The sequence below is a fragment of the Oncorhynchus clarkii genome, chromosome 30, assembly GCF_045791955.1.
Source record: "Oncorhynchus clarkii lewisi isolate Uvic-CL-2024 chromosome 30, UVic_Ocla_1.0, whole genome shotgun sequence".
Classification (NCBI taxonomy): Eukaryota; Metazoa; Chordata; class Actinopteri; order Salmoniformes; family Salmonidae; genus Oncorhynchus; species Oncorhynchus clarkii.
The window spans coordinates 10,624,301-10,640,641 of NC_092176.1; the positions used below are offsets into that span (position 1 = coordinate 10,624,301).

The 16,341-nt window shown below is 42.9% G+C and overlaps 2 pseudogenes; one reads left to right on the forward strand and one right to left on the reverse strand.

Moving 5' to 3' along the window:
- Positions 1-15: 15 nt before the first annotated feature.
- Positions 16-1,876, reverse strand: LOC139390230 (uncharacterized; annotated as a pseudogene).
- Positions 1,877-1,879: 3 nt separating this feature from the next.
- On the forward strand, positions 1,880-14,869 carry LOC139390231 (DNA polymerase iota-like; annotated as a pseudogene).
- The last annotated feature ends 1,472 nt before the right edge of the window (positions 14,870-16,341 follow it).

Below are 16,341 nucleotides of genomic sequence, written 5' to 3' on the forward strand. Positions count from 1 at the left end.
TCTTTACTTTTGAACTCACCTTAGCAGGGATGAAGGCAGTAGGCTGAGGTTCTACAGGAACAGGGGAAATGGGTACAACTGACTGGGTATGGACTGGAGTGACTGGAGAACTAACTGAAGTGATGGGCAGAGTATAGCTTCCCTCTGGGAGGATGAAGTGCAGGTTGTTGCCCACCTGGATGGTTGCTTCCACAGGTATGATGTTCACACAGGCTAGCAGGGGGAAAACACAAGCAATGACTTTGTACACACAATATCAACATGTTCCAATCTCCAACTGTCCACGTATCCTGCCCAGTGTGTGAGAGTGTGGGAGTATCAGCCTGTTCTGTTGATCCCTCTTCAGCTTGTTGGCTTCCTCCAAGAAGATACGGCAGCATTCCTCCATTGCATCACTATCAGATAACTCAATACTCAAGCTCCTCAGAACTCAATAACTTGTTCATTCACTTCGTCTATGGTAAGTGGTTCAAAAGGAGCAGATTCTAATTCTATTCCATTAGTTAGCCCATATAACAGCTGGCATTTTGTGATAACCGGGGTAGTGTCTGCTTGCTCTACAAAGTTTGTTGCCGGAACTGGACTAGGCAAGGCAAAATCATGCCCTGGAGTTTGGCCTGGTATTTTCTGAAGACATGGCACTGATGATATGCTTTGTACAAGTGACCAGAAGCTCTGTGTTGCTGGCTGCTTATCTCTCTGGGGTCTCAATGACGAGTTTATGGGGGGAGGAGATCGAGGGAGGGACTAAAACCTTGTGAGGTAGTGGAGATACATGTCCATATAAGACTTCATTGGGTGGAAGAGGGTTACTGTTCTCAGCACAGTTGAAGGCAAGCTCACTTTCAAGCAATTCAGGCTCTGCCATCAGTAAGTCGACATCCGCATAACCAACGGGATCATTATGGTGAGGTGTCTGTAAAGATGAAGCATCCCTTTTGGGACATTCAAGATCTGTCTCAGTTACTTTCCGCAGTGGCCTCAGCCTCTTGGTAACAAACTATTCTCTCACTTTCACTCCTCAGGTTTTCCAAGCATTTTGACAGGTCATCAAACATACTCAGCACTGGGTTTACCTTCAATTCCCTGACTAGCAGAAACACTAGATATGACAACACTTATAACCTTATCTTTCACAATCTCAGACACTGCAGGTGGGGATGTGACTTTGACTACTTAAGGACTAGGAGTGGACATAGGAAGTGGAATAGCAAGTGGAGCATCAGCCACAGCAGGAACAGCAACAGGAACAGGGTGGACTTCCGCTTTGACTTCCTGTGGAAGGTTTGTGGTGGTCTTACAGGGCTTCTGAGCTCGGCTCTTCTTCCTGTCGCTCTCCAGAGGTGGAATATCAATGAGGACCCCTTCTTCATCAGGGTCATCAACTAGCTTGTTTCTACTAGCTTGTGAGGGAGTGGGCTCTTGAGAAGGCGGCTTAGTTTGGTTCCCCTTACAAACATTCTCTCTCGTCCTGTTAACACCTTGCCCACTTATCCCTGTACTTAAAACAACGACTAGATAACAAAGAAGCTGAGAAGTTGGACAAGGGCTATTATTCCAAATCAACCTTCTGTTTGGAGCTGTCAAACACGTACTTCCTCCTAGAAGGAGAATAGACTGTAGTGGGCTGCCTGTGTGAAGATTTGGCGCTATTTCCATTCAAATCTTCACCTGCCGTTTCAGATTTGGGAATCAAGACTTTCTTGGACTCTATGATTTTACTGTCAATCTGCACAGTTTGGTAAAGCGATCATCTCCTCTGCTCCTTCTCTACCTCATTCACAGTCTCTATTTCCTTGTTAATCCTCTCCAACTCCAAAAGGCAAGGGTCTTTGTCCTCATTGACCTGTGGGGCTGTAACGATCTTCGTCTTCATCGGATGAGGAGTAGGAAGGATCGGACCAAAACGCAACATGGTAAGTGTCCATGATTATTTATTATACCAGAACACAAAAATACAAAATAACAAAGTGAATGTAAGAAATGAAAATCGAAACAGTCCTGAAAGGTGAAAACAGGAAACAACTACCCACAAACACCATATGGGAAAAGGCTACCTAAGTATGGTATTCAATCAGAGACAACGATAGACAGATGCCTCTGATTGGGAACCATACCAGGCCAAACACATAGAAATAGAAAGCATAGAACACAAAACATAGAATGCCCACCCCAACTCACGCCCTGACCAAACTAAAATAGAGACATAAAAAGGAACTAAGGTCAGGACGTGACAGCTACATCCGCAATAACATCTGCTAAATATGTGTATGCGACCAATAAAATGTGATTTTATGGTATAACTCTCACCTGTCTCTGTGTTTTCCCCCATTCAGAGTCGCTGATGTCATTCTGTCCATTTAGTAAAAAGTCTGGGATATGTTAAGAATTTCATGGACATCACAGAGATGGTTGAGAGGAGGAAGGAACTGACTCCAGAGTCTGCTCGCTATTCATCATCACAGTGAGTAACCTGTCTAGCAGCATTCAGATTGGGTACTTACTGTTAATATGGTTCTAGGTATCCATTTGGCTTAATGAAACCAGGATATGGGTTGTGAAACAACCTGTCAGGATATATGTTTCTGAAAGGGTTTGGATTCTTAACCTTAGCCTTTAGTTCCTCAGTGAATATTTTCTTAACTCTATTTCTTGAACTGCATTGTTGGTTTAGGGCCTGTAAGTAAGCATTGTATTCTGCGCATGTGACAAATACAATTTGATTTGATTTTAGTTCGAAGAAATGAAATGTCTTCATACTAGCAATCGGTTTACGATGATGTGAAATGCAACCAAGGATTGTATATGTTATTGTTTGGTTTACTCAGCCTCTGATGCCAAAGTCATGGACCACCCTGGACTGGGTTGTGGTGGGCTCACACATCACAGCGGAACTGAGAACAGCCATCCAAAGCAAGCTGGGCCTCACTGGTGTCAGGCACCTTCAAGCCAAATCAACAAACCACACTTTTGCCAGAGAGTGTCAGAGAAATCATGGGTAGTCTAAGTGGTTTAGATAAAGTACCAGGTTTAGATATACGTTTTATATCTAACTTGACTCAATTTAATGTATCCAAATCACTACATGAAGTATTTGTATTCATTATTTGTATTTATTATTATTTATTATCCCCATTAGGGCTCTAGCAAAATGAAGGCAGTTATACATTTGACTGACATTACAGTCACAACAGATTTCACAACATATTAAGTGTGTAGAGTAGAGCTTATTGATGCTCAATGTAACCCATAGCAGTTATCGCCTCTGTAGCTGTTGTCAAGCCATTCAGGTCTTTACCTTAACCCATTCTGGCCGATTTCGGGAGTTAGTTTAGTATATTTGGATAGGAACAAGCACAAACACATTGAACAAACAATTGTCCTATGCATTGCCCTGTAGTGTTTCCTAACTCACGCTCATTTTCAACACCTATCCCTAGTTGCTTGAATGGAAGCCAAAGCTAAGAAACAAGTGCATAATCAATGTTTAAAATAATAATCACATAAAAAAAACATATCTGTACATTATCATAATTATATCACAAAGCAGATGTCAGTCAACAATTAGACGCACAAAGCAAATCTCATACATCCAGCATATACCCCTAATATTTATAACTTGGATGTACAGTGCTCTTAATGGAAGCACTTCATACAGTTCATACATGATTGCAATATTGGAGCTGTAGCAACCAGTTGTTGTTGTTTCTTTTGAATGTATTGACATGTTCCAGCAGTTTATGTTCTTCTGATAAAGTGTTCCATGCATGTGTCTCCTTGGTAAGAGGACTGCCCTACGGAAGTTTTATATACAGGGACCTTGCAGTTTCCCTTGGTGCACCCCCTGGTGGACATTCCAGGCCATTGCAGCTTCTGCATGTGTTTGGTCAGGGATTCAGTGGCAATACCATTGAGACACTTAAACACAAGCTTCACATTTGCAAATCTGATTAAGTTTTTAACAGCTCAGTACATTGTACTTTTTCAGGATGTAACAGTGATGGTACCCGTACATGTTTTTGGACCAATATTTTCAGCGCACACTTATACAGTGACTCTAAGGGTCTCTGCACTGTCTGGCTGGCCTGGAACAAGGATGTTATACAGAGTGACATGTGAGAGAACCCCATTGCATGTAAGAATAAAAAAGGCACTGTCAAGACACAGACAATGTCTTTATTAGTCTGAAACAGTAGAAGCTTGCTTTGATAGTCCTACTGATCTTTGTAGCATGTTTGTCCAACTTCATATTTTACCTCCGTGACTTGTTTGTCTTTTCTTTGATGCGGACAGAGAGCGACTTTGTCACTGGCAGCTTCCTTGTTGAGAAACAGATTGAGACCGTTTACTTTACATTCAGTCAGACAGAGTTCAACCAGGTGGCCACTGAGTCCAGGTGTTTTGTCAAATGTTTATTGACATCAGCACAGGTTTTATCACACACATAGACAACAGTGTCATCAGCGTACATTTGAAGGCCGGCACTTACTGGCTCTATGTCATCATACTGGCTCTATATCTCCTCTGTTATCATACTGGCTGTATATCTCCTCTATTTCATCATACTGGCTGTATATCTCCTATGTCATCATACTGGCTGTATATCTCCTATGTTGTCATACTGGCTCTATATCTCCTCTGTTATCATACTAGCTGTATATCTCCTCTATTTCATCATACTAGCTGTATATCTCCTATGTCATCATACTGGCTGTATATCTCCTCTCTGTCATCATACTGGCTGTATATCTCCTCTATTTCATCATACTGGCTGTATATCTCCTATGTCATCATACTGGCTCTATATCTCCTCTATGTCACCATACTGGCTGTATATCTCCTATGTCATCATACTGGCTGTATATCTCCTCTATGTCATCATACTGGCTGTATATCTCCTATGTCATCATACTGGCTCTATATCTCCTCTATGTCATCATACTGGCTGTATGTCTCCTATGTCATCATACTGGCTGTATATCTCCTCTATGTCATCATACTGGCTGTATATCTCCTCTATGTCATCATACGGGCTGTATATCTCCTCTCTGTCATCATACTGGCTGTATATCTCCTCTCTGTCATCATACTGGCTGTATATCTCCTCTATTTCATCATACTGGCTGTATATCTCCTCTATGTCATCATACTAACTGTATATCTCCTATGTCATCATACTGGCTGTATATCTCCTATGTCATCATACTGGCTGTATATCTCCTCTATGTCATCATACTAACTCTATATCTCCTATGTCATCATACTGGCTGTATATCTCCTATGTCATCATACTAACTCTATATCTCCTCTATTTCATCATACTGGCTGTATATCTCCTCTATGTCATCATACTAACTGTATATCTCCTATGTCATCATACTGGCTGTATATCTCCTCTATGTACAGTGCCTTGCGAAAGTATTCGGCCCCCTTGAACTTTCCGACCTTTTGCCACATTTCAGGCTTCAAACATAAAGAAATAAAACTGTATTTTTTTGTGAAGAATCAACAACAAGTGGGACACAATCATGAAGTGGAACAACATTTATTGGATATTTCAAACTTTTTTAACAAATCAAAAACTGAAAAATTGGGCGTGCAAAATTATTCAGCCCCCTTAAGTTAATACTTTGTAGCGCCACCTTTTGCTGCGATTACAGCTGTAAGTCGCTTGGGGTATGTCTCTATCAGTTTTGCACATCGAGAGACTGACATTTTTTCCCATTCCTCCTTGCAAAACAGCTCGAGCTCAGTGAGGTTGGAAGGAGAGCATTTGTGAACAGCAGTTTTCAGTTCTTTCCACAGATTCTCGATTGGATTCAGGTCTGGACTTTGACTTGGCCATTCTAACACCTGGATATGTTTATTTTTGAACCATTCCATTGTAGATTTTGCTTTATGTTTTGGATCATTGTCTTGTTGGAAGACAAATCTCCGTCCCAGTCTCAGGTCTTTTGCAGACTCCATCAGGTTTTCTTCCAGAATGGTCCTGTATTTGGCTCCATCCATCTTCCCATCAATTTTAACCATCTTCCCTGTCCCTGCTGAAGAAAAGCAGGCCCAAACCATGATGCTGCCACCACCATGTTTGACAGTGGGGATGGTGTGTTTAGGGTAATGAGCTGTATTGCTTTTACGCCAAACATAACGTTTTTCATTGTTGCCAAAAAGTTCAATTTTGATTTCATCTGACCAGAGCACCTTCTTCCACATGTTTGGTGTGTCTCCCAGGTGGCTTGTGCCAAACGTTAAATGACACTTTTATGGATATCTTTAAGAAATGGCTTTCTTCTTGCCACTCTTCCATAAAGGCCAGATTTGTGCAATATACGACTGATTGTTGTCCTATGGACAGAGTCTCCCACCTCAGCTGTAGATCTCTGCAGTTCATCCAGAGTGATCATGGGCCTCTTGGCTGCATCTCTGATCAGTCTTCTCCTTGTATGAGCTGAAAGTTTAGAGGGACGGCCAGGTCTTGGTAGATTTGCAGTGGTCTGATACTCCTTCCATTTCAATATTATCGCTTGCACAGTGCTCCTTGGGATGTTTAAAGCTTGGGAAATCTTTTTGTATCCAAATCCGGCTTTAAACTTCTTCACTATAGTATCTCAGACCTGCCTGGTGTGTTCCTTGTTCTTCATGATGCTCTCTGCGCTTTTAACGGACCTCTGAGACTATCACAGTGCAGGTGCATTTATACGGAGACTTGATTACACACAGGTGGATTGTATTTATCATCATTAGTCATTTAGGTCAACATTGGATCATTCAGAGATCCTCACTGAACTTCTGGAGAGAGTTTGCTGCACTGAAAGTAAAGGGGCTGAATAATTTTGCACGCCCAATTTTTCAGTTTTTGATATGTTAAAAAACTTTGAAATATCCAATAAATGTCGTTCCACTTCATGATTGTGTCCCACTTGTTGTTGATTCTTCACAAACAAATACAGTTTTATATCTTTATGTTTGAAGCCTGAAATGTGGCAAAAGGTCGCAAAGTTCAAGGGGGCCGAATACTTTCGCAAGGCACTGTACTTAGAGTTATCTTCAGTGGCTGGACTGCATTCTGGGCTCGGTGCTATCACGTTTCAGGAGAAGACCCAGATGCAGACAGTGTCAAAGTAACAAAAGTTTATTACTAGGGCAGGAGAAATGACAGGTCAAGGGCAGGCAGAGGTCCGTAATCCAGATCGGAGTCCATAAGGTACTCCAAGCCTCCTTTTCTTTACCATTTTCCTTGATGCTGCTTGATGTGTCAGCCTCCATGCACTCGGCCATGTTGCCTGGTTCTGATTTCCCTATATTATGTCAAAAATCACAACAAATGCTTTCTATCATCACAAAAATACTTATCCAAGATTGTCGGGAGTAATGGAGTGAATTGAATTCCCGCTGTATAAACATTGGATGGTTGATTTTGTACTATATATTCACTAGGCCACCAGACTGCTAAGAGATTTCAGGCCCTGGGATTGATTAGTGTGCAGGACTTGCAGCTCTTCCCATTGGCTGACCTGGTGAGGGAGTTCAGAGCCTCCAACGCTCATCGTCTCCAGAATCTAGCCTTGGACATAGATGACACTCCAGTCACCCCACTGAAAACTGAAAACTGATAAATGAAAGGACCTTGTGATTTAAACCGTTTTCAGCTAACACTGATACAGTGCACATATTGATACTGTATGTCTTTCTGTCTTTTGTCTCCATATCTTCGTAATATCCCAGTCTTTTAGCGATGAAGACTCCCTTCTTGAAAAAGTCCTCAACCAAAGATTTGTTGAGTAGCCTTCTAAATCAAATCAAATCAAATCAAATTTATTTATATAGCCCTTCGTACATCAGCTGATATCTCAAAGTGCTGTACAGAAACCCAGCCTAAAACCCAAACAGCAAGCAATGCAGGTGTAGAAGCACGGTGGCTAGGAAAAACTCCCTAGAAAGGCCAAAACCTAGGAAGAAACCTAGAGAGGAACCAGGCTATGTGGGGTGGCCAGTCCTCTTCTGGCTGTGCCGGGTGGAGATTATAACAGAACATGGCCAAGATGTTCAAATGTTCATAAATGACCAGCATGGTCGAATAATAATAAGGCAGAACAGTTGAAACTGGAGCAGCAGCACGGTCAGGTGGACTGGGGACAGCAAGGAGTCATCATGTCAGGTAGTCTTGGGGCATGGTCCTAGGGCTCAGGTCCTCCGAGAGAGAGAAAGAAAGAGAGAATTAGAGAGAGCATATGTGGGGTGGCCAGTCCTCTTCTGGCTGTGCCGGGTGGAGATTATAACAGAACATGGCCAAGATGTTCAAATGTTCATAAATGACCAGCATGGTCGAATAATAATAAGGCAGAACAGTTGAAACTGGAGCAGCAGCACGGCCAGGTGGACTGGGGACAGCAAGGAGTCATCATGTCAGGTAGTCCTGGGGCATGGTCCTAGGGCTCAGGTCCTCCGAACAGAGAGAAAGAAAGAGAGAAGGAGAGAATTAGAGAACGCACACTTAGATTCACACAGGACACCGAATAGGACAGGAGAAGTACTCCAGATATAACAAACTGACCCTAGCCCCCCGACACATAAACTACTGCAGCATAAATACTGGAGGCTGAGACAGGAGGGGTCAGGAGACACTGTGGCCCCATCCGAGGACACCCCCGGACAGGGCCAAACAGGAAGGATATAACCCCACTTTGCCAAAGCACAGCCCCCACACCACTAGAGGGATATCTTCAACCACCAACTTACCATCCTGAGACAAGGCTAAGTATAGCCCACAAAGACCTCCGCCACGGCACAACCCAAGGGGGGGGGGGGCGCCAACCCAGACAGGATGACCACATCAGTGAATCAACCCACTCAGGTGACGCACCCCCTCCAGGGACGGCATGAGAGAGACCCAGTAAGCCAGTGACTCAGCCCCCCTGTAATAGGGTTAGAGGCAGAGAATCCCAGTGGAAAGAGGGGAACCGGCCAGGCAGAGACAGCAAGGGCGGTTCGTTGCTCCAGAGCCTTTCCGTTCACCTTCCCACTCCTGGGCCAGACTACACTCAATCATATGACCCACTGAAGAGATGAGTCTTCAGTAAAGACTTAAAGGTTGAGACCGAGTTTGCGTCTCTGACATGGGTAGGCAGACCGTTCCATAAAAATTGAGCTCTATAGGAGAAAGCCCTGCCTCCAGCTGTTTGCTTAGAAATTCTAGGGACAATTAGGAGGCCTGCGTCTTGTGACCGTAGCGTACGTGTAGGTATGTACGGCAGGACCAAATCAGAGAGATAGGTAGGAGCAAGCCCATGTAATGCTTTGTAGGTTAGCAGTAAAACCTTGAAATCAGCCCTTGCTTTGACAGGAAGCCAATGTAGAGAGGCTAGCACTGGAGTAATATGATCAAATTTTTTGGTTCTAGTCAGGATTCTAGCAGCCGTATTTAGCACTAACTGAAGTTTATTTAGTGCTTTATCCGGGTAGCCGGAAAGTAGAGCATTGCAGTAGTCTAACCTAGAAGTGACAAAAGCATGGATTAATTTTTCTGCATCATTTTTGGACAGAAAGTTTCTGATTTTTGCAATGTTATGTAGATGGAAAAAAGCTGTCCTTGAAATGGTCTTGATATGTTCTTCAAAAGAGAGATCAGGGTCCAGAGTAACGCCGAGGTCCTTCACAGTTTTATTTGAGACGACTGTACAACCATTAAGATTAATTGTCAGATTCAACAGAAGATCTCTTTGTTTCTTGGGACCTAGAACAAGCATCTCTGTTTTGTCCGAGTTTAGAAGTAGAAAGTTTGCAGCCATCCACTTCCTTATGTCTGAAACACATGCTTCTAGCAAGGGCAATTTTGGGGCTTCACCATGTTTCATTGAAATGTACAGCTGTGTGTCATCCGCATAGCAGTGAAAGTTAACATTATGTTTTCTAATAACATCCCCAAGAGGTAAAATATATAGTGAAAACAATAGTGGTCCTAAAACGGAACCTTGAGGAACACCGAAATTTACAGTTGATTTGTCAGAGGACAAACCATTCACAGAGACAAACTGATATCTTTCCGACAGATAAGATCTAAACCAGGCCAGAACTTGTCCGTGTAGACCAATTTGGGTTTCCAATCTCTCGAAAAGAATGTGGTGATCGATGGTATCAAAAGCAGCACTAAGGTCTAGGAGCACGAGGACAGATGCAGAGCCTCGGTCCGATGCCATTAAAAGGTCATTTACCACCTTCACAAGTGCCGTCTCAGTGCTATGATGGGGTCTAAAACCAGACTGAAGCATTTTGTATACATTGTTTGTCTTCAGGAAGGCAGTGAGTTGCTGCGCAACAGCCTTTTCTAAAAATGTTGAGAGGAATGGAAGATTCGATATAGGCCGATAGTTTTTTATATTTTCTGGGTCAAGGTTTGGCTTTTTCAAGAGAGGCTTTATTACTGCCACTTTTAGTGAGTTTGGTACACATCCGGTGGATAGAGAGCCGTTTATTATGTTCAACATAGGAGGGCCAAGCACAGGAAGCAGCTCTTTCAGTAGTTTAGTTGGAATAGGGTCCAGTATGCAGCTTGAAGGTTTAGAGGCCATGATTATTTTCATCATTGTGTCAAGAGATATAGTACTAAAACACTTGAGCGTCTCTCTTGATCCTAGGTCCTGGCAGAGTTGTGCAGACTCAGGACAACTGAGCTTTGAAGGAATACGCAGATTTAAAGAGGAGTCCGTAATTTGCTTTCTAATAATCAGAATCTTTTCCTCAAAGAAGTTCATGAATTTATCACTGCTAAAGTGAAAGTCATCCTCTCTTGGGGAATGCTGCTTTTTAGTTAGCTTTGCGACATTATCAAAAAGGAATTTCGGATTGTTCTTATTTTCCTCAATTAAGTTAGAAAAATAGGATGATCGAGCAGTAGTAAGGGCTCTTCGGTACTGCACGGTACTGTCTTTCCAAGCTAGTCGGAAGACTTCCAGTTTGGTGTGGCGCCATTTCCGTTCCAATTTTCTGGAAGCTTGCTTCAGAGCTCGGGTATTTTCTGTGTACCAGGGAGCTAGTTTCTTATGAGAAATGTTTTTAGTTTTTAGGGTTGCAACTGCATCTAGGGTATTGCGCAAGGTTAAATTGAGTTCCTCAGTTAGGTGGTTAACTGATTTTTGTCCTCTGGCGTCCTTGGGTAGACAGAGGGAATCTGGAAGGACATCAAGGAATCTTTGTGTTGTCTGTGAATTTATAGCACGACTTTTGATGTTCCTTGGTTGGGGTCTGAGCAGATTATTTGTTGCAATTGCAAACGTAATAAAATGGTGGTCTGATAGTCCAGGATTATGAGGAAAAACATTAAGATCCACAACATTTATTCCATGGGACAAAACTAGGTCCAGCGTATGACTGTGACAGTGAGTGGGTCCAGAAACATGTTGGACAAAACCCACTATGTCGATGATGGCTCCGAAAGCCTTTTGGAGTGGGTCTGTGGACTTTTCCATGTGAATATTAATGTCACCAAAGATTAGAATATTATCTGCTATGACTACAAGGTCCGATAGGAATTCAGGGAACTCAGTGAGGAACGCTGTATATGGCCCAGGAGGCCTGTAAACAGTAGCTATAAAAAGTGATTGAGTAGGCTGCATAGATTTCATGACTAGAAGCTCAAAAGACGAAAACGTCATTTTTTTTGTAAATTGTAATACACAGTTATTCATAAGGTTTGAACTGCAAGGTGCAGAAACAGTTAAGTCTGTAAGTAGTGTGTCTGCATTAAGTTTAACTTCAGAATGCTGTCTTGGTTTTAGGATGCATAAAGATGACACTTCGACTCACCATCAGGCGCTACTCAGCAACCAACAAACGGTTCAGCCCGGGAGAGCAGGCAGTGACCATCCCCAACCACATTGAGCAGAACATCAGCTCTGGTATTGGTAAATAATTCTCACACAAATAAGGAGTATATTTTTTCTGTACGTCATTACGATTTGAAAATGGACTACCAATGGCTTTGGCAAATATGCAGTAACTATTGATTAGAACCTGCTGTAAATCTCCATTTTAATAGTACATTAATTTCTAAGACTGGATTTCACAGATCTTAAATGGTAGATCAGTTACTGTACATTTAGCAACTTATCCCACTTAAATCTGCTGTGTTGTTCATCAGGCGACAGTGATGCCTTGGCACAGCTAGTCACCATGGCCATGAAGCTCTTCCACAAGATGGTGGACACCAGCACAGGCTTCCACCTCACCCTCCTCAACATGTGCTTCAGTAACATGCAGGCCAGGTTTGCTGCTGTCAGCAAGGCATGCATCTGTGCCTTCTTCACACACAGATCTCTTGAGAAAACCCAGGCCTCCTATGTGTCAGGTAAGACATCTGGATTTCACCCATAAGATATCAACTAATATCTCTGTCTCAGGCCTTACCCCTGCAATGTGCACTCCCTATGGGTCATCTTTGGAATTGTAAAAATGTGCATAATTTCTCTCTCTCTCCATCTGCTATAGGATGATCCGTCTCAAAGTGTGCTTGGTAACCTCACAGTGCAGGCTGGATCTGACGTTGAAGGTAGGACAGAGTAGTTGACTGGTCAGGATGCATCACAGGGGATACCAGACACACCTCCCAACCTTAGCATAGCCCTGAGGCCTCCCATCAGCAGCCAAGGTTGGGTGAGTGCTGCGTAGGTGGAACAGTAGATGATAAAAGGACCAACAGTCCTGGTTTGACAGATTTTCCTGGATTGCCCCCAAACATTGACCCTGAGGTGTTCAGACTCCTGCCTGGTGACATCCAGAAGGAATTGTTATCACCTGCCTACCCGAGACCGTCCAGGGCCACCTCAGCTGGAGCCAGCAGACAGCCCACTCATCTCACAACCATCTTTCAGAACAGCCTGCCTCTCTCTCTCAGCCTGTTCCATGCAATCTTAATGACTCATTTCACAGCACTCCCAGAGACCATAAATAAACTGCCAAGGGCTTTGACAGACAGCCCAACGCACCAACAACCAACAAACACCAGGAACTCACAGTCACCTCCTTGCAGTCTTCACTCACAGACCGCTTGGAGGAGGGAAACTCCTCTACAGGCCTTGTGTCACAAAGGCAGTCGGCTGACTGTGGATTTCCAGGAAACGTGGATATTCATACAGATACACTATACAGTTCATTCGGAACGTATTCAGACCACTTGAATTTTTCCACATTTTGTTAATGTTCAGCCTTATTCTAAAATGGATTAAATAGTTTATTACCCTCATCAATCTACACACAATACCCCATATCAACAAAGCAAATGTATAAAAAATAAAAAACTGAAATATCACATTTACATAAGTATTCGGACCCTTTACTCAATACTTTGTTGAAGCACCTTTGGCAGCAATCACAGCCATGAGTCTTCTTGGGTATGACGCTACAAGCTTGGCTGTGTGCTTAGGGTCGTTGTCCTGTTGGAAAGTGAACCTTCGCCCCCAGTCTGAGGACCTGAGCGCTCTGGAGCAGGTTTTCATCAAGGATCTCTCTGTACTTTGCTCCTTTCATCTTTCCATCCATCCTGACTAGTCTCCCATTCCCTGCCGCTGAAAAACATCCCCACAACATGATGCTGCCACGTCATAGGATGTCACCTTTCCAACTAGTCAGTTAGTCAAATGTTTGCCCTGCTAGAGCTGCCCTGTAAGTACTGTTATTGTGAAGTAGAAACATCTAGGAGCAACAACGGGTGGGCCGTGAAGTGGTAGGCCACACAAGCTCACAGAACGGGACCCCAGAGGGCTGAAGCACGTAAAAATAACCTGTCCTCGGTTGCAACTGTGGGAGCAAGCTGTACATATAGGGACAAACATAATACTGTAGAGCAAAGGTGTACATTAGACCACAAGAGGAAGAGGATACACTTAGAGTGCATTTGCCATTCTGGTAAAAACAGGAAACCAAGAAATAACAGACGTAATGGCATAAGCCATAAAATGCATAAATGTTTAGGGTAAAATGCATTGTCTATTGTAGAGGACAGGAAACCAAAGCAAGGCCATGAGTGCATAGGACAGCTGGACATACCGAGGTCAGAGGGACACACAAGGGAGGGGGTCAGCCAAAGGACCAACTGATGGACTATAGACATAGGGCATATATTTTTAGGACATGAAGAGAAGAGACACATAGTCTACTAGTCCTAATAAGGACAGACATACCAAAGAACACACCAAGCTAAACATAAGGGGCCCATAGGATAAGATGGGCATGTATTATTTTTGCGACATGAAGAGGTCCTGCCACCATTATAACTTAACAGAAAGCAGATATGGGCGTTATTGGGCATGAACAAGCAGGAAGCACAGACTGAAAGATAATGGTGGCAGATGGACTGAGGGAAGTAACTTCATTTGCATGTGGGATGGACTCATATGTTGTATGTGTATAAATACAGAGCCAGTGCTCTGGAAAAGTGTGTGTTCCGCGGACCATCTAGGCTTCTGATATGTTTGTATTAAAAGCCTATATTGAATTCACAAGTTCTTGTAAGTGTTATATTTTGAAATGATCCTCCACGACACAACACTCAGTTCCAAACTGCCTCTAGAAGCAACGTTAGCACAATAACTTTTCGTCAGGAGATTGATGGGTTTCCATGTCCGAGCAGCCACACACAAGCCTAAGATCGCCATTCGCAATGCTACGCATCGGCTAGAGTGATGTAAAGCTTGCCGCCATTGGACTCTGGAGCAGTGGAAACGCGTTCTTCCCGTCTCTCTGCCTTCAGACACTAGATAAGGGTTCAGAGGTCAGGGGTTGTCTCTGTGTCCACACGGTGGTCAGGGTGTTTGTAGTGGACAATCAGAGGGATGGCCATTACTGGCCCATTGAGAGGGAACAAGGGCTTTACTAGACTAGGGGATCCAGAATGGACAAGTACAAACACACAGGGAGCAGCTGTACTCTTGATTTACTGGATCGACACTTTCTGTTACATCAGTAAAAATGGTTGCATGGTGTCAATGGAATCCTCTTTTAACGATAAGAGGACGGCACTTAATTACTTTTGATAAATTCAAACAAAGTATATATTTTTTATTTGACAAATCATTTATTAAATAAATAGTTGCTATAAATAACATATTGGCAACATAATATTAACCAACATTTTACAAAAAGCATATTAATCACAATAGCCTTGAGAAAAGATGGTAAAATAAAAATCTTTGGCTACATGACATGCCTATTGTACAAAAAGAGCAAGATGGGTAAATACTTGAATGGACAGACAACAAAAACTATTCCTGTTATGTGTTCATACAAAACAGTCCTACAGTTGAAACATATTTCAAAGAGAATTGTCAGTTGTGTTATCCTTCAGCTCATTCCCTGTCGTCCAATAAATAATCAATCAATATGGTACGTAATCAATGCATACAGTGGGGCAAAAAAGTATTTAATCAGCCACCAATTGTGCAAGTTCTCCCACTTAAAAAGATGAGAGAGGCCTGTAATTTTCATCATAGGTACACTTCAACTATGACAGACAAAATTAGAAGAAAAAAAATCCAGAAAATCACATTGTAGGATTTTTTATGAATTTATTTGCAAATTATGGTGGAAAATAAGTATTTGGTCAATAACAAAAGTTACTTTGTTATATACCCTTTGTTGGCAATGACAGAGGTCAAATGTTTTCTGTAAGTCTTCACAAGGTTTTCACACACTTTTACTGGTATTTTGGCCCATTCCTCCATGCAGATCTCCTCTAGAGCAGTGATGTTTTGGGGCTGTTGCTGGGCAACACAAACTTTCAACTCCCTCCAAAGATTTTCTATGGGGTTGAGATCTGGAGACTGGCTAGGCCACTCCAGGACCTGGAAATGCTTCTTACGAAGCCACTCCTTCGTTGCCTGGGCGGTGTGTTTGGGATCATTGTCATACTGAAAGACCCAGCCACGTTTCATCTTCAATGCCCTTGCTGATGTAAGGAGGTTTTCACTCAAAATCTCACGATACATGGCCCCATTCATTCTTTCCTTTACACGGATCAGTCGTCCTGGTCCCTTTGCAGAAAAACAGCCCCAAAGCATGATGTTTCCACCCCCATGCTTCACAGTAGGTATGGTGTTCTTTGGATGCAACTCAGCATTCTTTGTCCTCCAAACACGACGAGTTGAGTTTTTACCAAAAAGTTATATTTTGGTTTCATCTGACTATATGACATTCTCCCAATCTTCTTCTGGATCATCCAAATGCTCTCTAGCAAACTTCAGATGGGCCTGGACATGTACTGGCTTAAGCAGGGGGACAAGTCTGGCACTGCAGGATTTGAATCCCTGGCGGCGTAGTGTGTTACTGATGGTAGGCTTTGTTACCTTGGTC